Raw genomic sequence first — 5,127 nt, forward strand, 5'->3', positions numbered from 1 at the left:
GCGAAATTTTCTGAAAATTGAAATACAAACGCGACAAAGTTTTTATGCGTAGAGAATATTTCTAATTAGACCAGTTGGTATAGTTGGGAAAAGCAATCAAATTAGCTGGGTTCAGGGAGCCTTTTTAGGTGATTGATGAAAGCTTTATTTGTTGCAGATCACAAAGAAATATGCAGCATTACACTCAAAGAGTGGTCTTTGCCTTGCCATCAGTGACATAACCAAATAATTAAAATTAAAGCTATAATGAAGCATTCATAGGAACTGTTGGCTTCAGGGGTTGATTCCTACTAATGTGATGTTCCAGTAAGAGTTATCCTAAGGTATTATTAATATTTTTATTATTTGCAGCAAGCCAATAAATAAATACTTTCTTTAGTTAAAATTTTGTCATTTTAGGCAGATCCTGAAGTCCAACAGTTCTGCAAAACAAAGAATTTTTTTTTATAAAATTCTCTCTCCTGTTCTCTCTTCAGTAAAAAATGTACCAGAATATTGCAGATAGCATGGAATAGTGCTTAAACTATTAGCTCTGTGTCTGAGAAGTCCATTTGTCTTGTTAAGGCTGTCGTACTACATTACCCTTTCTGTAACCCTGGAAACAACTTCAAATACTGTGATATTTGAAAAGTCTAAAATACAACTTGCCCTTAAAATGCTGTGAGTGTTTTTTGAGACTCCCTGTACAAGGGAAGAAAAAAATCTTTTCCTGTTACAGAGGGCATTAAGCAATGATGGTTGTGCATTTCTTTGTGAGAAAGCTGATCCTTACCCTTTGTAGGGGGGATGAAAAACAATGCTAGCAGCACTGACAAGTGTCCTGTCTCTTTACCCGCCCATAGAGTTCAGGAATCCTCCTCTCCAAGCATTGCAGGAGAGGATTTTCAGGGGGCAATAAATAAATTTTGATCCCTCTGGTTAATACAGTTAAGGTCAAAGCGATTCTATCTGGAGCTATTTAAAATACTCTTAACATGCAGACATACTGCTGTCAGTAGTGCTAAGTGCCTTATCTTGCTGAGGAGTGTATATAACCCTTATGAAACTATTCTTAAGTATTCTGGTTACTATATTTAGCTCTGGCTCATAACAAGACAAAAAGCACTTAGCTAAATGTAGGCCTTGGGTGCTTAATCCGGTTAAGAATATTTTGTCCTTAGGTGTCTTCTACTAAGACTTTTTGTAGCTCACCATCCTGCTGCATCATGCAAAAAGCTTCTCTGTGTGTTTGGGCCTGTGAATTCTTTTATGGTCATTTATTCTGTTAAAGCCTCAAAGTCTGTTATTGGCTGAGGACATTTCTCATGTTCGTTGGGGGTATCCCACTGGGACTGACCTGGGAAGACTCGTTCCTCTGCCCCTTGCAGCTCACATCAGCCGTACTGTAGTGGGATGTGATAGCTGCTGCTGGAGACTGGAGAATCCGGGCTTCATTTCCCAATTTAGACTCAGTGAGCATTAACTGGACTGTTGTCTCTCTCAGTGGCCAAACAGCTTCCCTCGACTTACTGCTACTCAAGCTGGCTGGGAGGGCAACCATGCGCACAAGGCAGAAAATCTGTGAGGCTTTCCGGGAGTTTTCAATTGTTAGACAACCTACGGGCAAGGCAGTGTGAAGGTTTCTGCATAAAGTATTGCACTCCAAGCTCGGGAAGAATCCTTCTGTTTGGCTGAATTTTTGCATACTCAAGCACATACAGAAAAAATGTTTCCTGAAAAATTGTGGTAGATCTGTTTGTGTATTCACAAGCATTTTTTATAATTTAACCCATTGCTTTAAAGAGAATTTTCTTTATACCGGTATATCTCTGAAATTGTTAGAAGTCAGCAAGACTTTGTATGGGTTGTTCTTCTAGAGGAGAAACACCTGTATGATTTTGATAAAACACCACTGACCAATGAGCAGCAAGTGACGAAGATAAGCACCTCAGTTCTATGGTAGCTTAACAGGGTAACAAATAAGATCACATGCTCTTTTTGAACTAGGATAAAAGCTTGTAACTTGACCAGCGTATGATGACTGTGAGAACAGAAGCATAGCAGATCCACCGTGTTTAAACTTGCTATGCAGGTGTTTTCAGTTGCAGTTTCACTAAGGATATCAGGAGTTGAGTGAGATTTTTCCCTGGAAGTTCATGTTCCAAACTGAAAATGATCACTTCTGTGTTTTTTATTGATTCACTGCTGAAACACATTAGGTATTTTATATGTTACTCTTGTACTTCTGTTGTGTTGGGAGGTTCAAGCCTCTTCCAGGTAACTCCCATAATACTGTTTACGACTGTATCACACTTTATCTGAGCCAATTTTTTTGAGCAAATGGGCTGACATAATTTCATTTAACTGCAATGAGCAGGAATTTGGCCCGTTGTCTCACATTACTCATGTAAACGTCCCCTACAAAGCACTCTCCCCATATCACTGGTCAGGATCTGTGTGGCTCATGGTGTTTAGCAGCAGCCCCACAATGTCAGCCCCTACCCCGCCCCAGCTGCCCTTTCCAGCCTGCCTGCCTGACGTGTGTCTCTTGCAGTCATTCTTCAGCCACCTTCTTGTGTTTCCTTCCTCTTCCTTTCACTAGTTGGAGAAACAAATAAGTTCTTTTTAGTCCTTTAGATGATAAAAAGTCGGGGGGTATGTTTGCTCATTTACCATGGTTACAAATATGTAATCCCTGATAGTGGCAGGGAGTTTTTTGCAGAGCTGATGTTGAAACTAATGGTAACAGGAGAAACAGCCATGAACTTGGGGTCAAAACGGTGAGGTCACGTCAAGGACATTAAAAGCTTGTTAAATTTGGAAGCCCACCACTTGGCTGTTGTTGAAGATATCACTGTCAGTCATGGACAGTCTGGTTGCATCGGTGTCCTTCCCGAGAATGAGGCTCATCTGAAGCCAAACAAGTTTCAACAGCGATGGTTTCAGAGAGATGAGCGCTGTGGTGTGGCTATAGTCAAGACTTCAGAGTGTTCATTATTAACCGTTTAAATCGCAAACAAAAAGGAGACGTTTGTGTCCTGTCAGTACCAAATGTTAATGGGAGGCCTTAAATCCATCCACAGGTGGGTGGTTGTGGCTTGGGCTGATTATACCTGATCATGTTCGTCTCGAAGGAGGTGTTTGGTTACAAGATTGGATAGGTGAAGTATGGATCATACTCACTGGTTTTCATAGCACACATGCCAGGTAAACCGTCATACTTTGGAAGGACTCTGATCGATCCTCAGTGGCCCTAACCTACTAGGGCCATTCCTCCACTCTGCTGGGCTACATGGCTTTTTGGACACAAGAGCTCAAGCTGGTCTTCCCAGGTTGCTTCTGTGGCAGCAGGTGATGCACACAGAGCCAGGAGCCCCAGAACGTGGTCCAGCTCCCATTCCTGGGGGTTTTGCTGAGCTTTCACCAGTTACACTTGAATATGTTTCTAATTATGGTGGTAGACTTTTTCAGCTTGAAGTGATTGCTGCTAAGCTAAGTCTTGCTTGCAACTGTCTTTTAACTGAATTTGCTTTTCCTTCCAGGATTAATTTTTCTCCATCTCTATTTACATGGTGATAAGAAGTGCTAATCCCACTCCGTCAGTCTGGACTGATGAATCTGAGGAATAGAACAGGTAAGTTCTAATTCAGCTCTTAGCTTTTAGTGACTCAGGCAGTGAGAACCACTCCCTTCCCATGGAATGCGTTCATGTTTTGGGACAAAAGAAATCATACAGTTTCTTCTGCCCAGGTCATCTGCAGGAAAGGAAGGGTAAATTTTTGTAGCTTTTACTGTGAGCGGCATCTTTGATTTCCTGTCAATTGTGGGTAGTTCTATTTCATGTTACTTTTATAGCCACCAAGTCATTTGAGCTTGGAGTAGTCTCAGAGCAGGGAAAAACAATTGGATGCACCCATTGAAAAATGTCCCTTGGGTGCCAGGCAGGGTGGGAGGCTTTTGACAGAGAAAGTGCTCACTAAAGATGGAGGCAGAATGGTGCTGATGCCAGGGACAGGTGCAGTTTCCTCTTTGGAGGTGTCTGAGGTGGGTGCAACCCAGCGGAGCTGACCGGGGTGATGCATCGTGGAGTGATGGCAGCTGGCTTGCTTGCATCTGCCTGGCTCCCCGTCCCTCGGACTTAGCCCATCTGAGTCACAGAAAGCAGTGTGAAGAAGTTACCCTCACGTTGAATTTTCCATCATTTCATGGGACTTGAGAGTACCATGTCTTCACTGGGAGTTGTTGCCAACTGTTCTGCATACCTGTGCTGCAGGAACAGTTAAGATAAAGTAGGGACAGCAGCCCACAGTGACTGTTCTGGTGCAGGAATATATGAAACCCGGGAAACCCAGGTCACATTCCCTTCTTTTGGCTGGTTAGTGCCAGATGAAGAAGTTTTGGCTTGAAGTCTTGGGTATGAATCCCAGTGGTAGGATGCAGCTCAGATCATGTAGTGGAAGTCCACCAGTGCAAGCAGCAGTCATTGGCTACAGGGTGCTTTGGATGAACCTGTCTATCATATCATCTCTTAAATGTCCTGATAGTACCCTGCTGTGGCCTAATACTAATCCTTTGGGGGCTTAGCATAGTTTCCTTCTTCCTCGTATGCCCTTCTGCTGGGAAAGAAAACTCAGGTCCTTTTCGAGCATTGCAGTGCTTGAAATCAACCAGCAGCCCGTTTGACTTCCCAAAACAGGACCAGGTGCAGTGCTGCGTGGTACAAACATCAGAGTCAAACCGGCTGTCACATTTGCAAGGAAGATGCTGATTCCTGTGCAGATTTGCAGAGGAGATAGGAATTCCTGCGCAGAGTTCAGTGCTTTGGTAGGGTTCCCCATCCTGTGGCAGAGGGGAGTGCAAAGGCAGGCTGAGGGGCCTTTCCCTTAGCTCTTTCCCTCTAAAGTCACGCTTATTGTAGCTGTATGTTTTTGCATATAGCGAGGGTTTCGCTTCTCAAGCCTTAGCAGCTGACAGAACAAGCAAGAAACTACATAACAAGAGTCGAGTTTAGGAAAGGGAAGATTGAAACACCCAGGAGGTCATACAGTACAAACCAGTAAACTCCATATTCTGACATCCTCCACAAGATTAGGGAATATGTCTCAGTAAGTACTTCTGTCTTTTCCTTCCAGAGCCCTGTGTTGTGTA

This window comes from Leptosomus discolor, chromosome 9 (genome assembly GCF_034619465.1).
Source record: "Leptosomus discolor isolate bLepDis1 chromosome 9, bLepDis1.hap2, whole genome shotgun sequence".
NCBI lineage: Eukaryota > Metazoa > Chordata > Aves > Leptosomiformes > Leptosomidae > Leptosomus > Leptosomus discolor.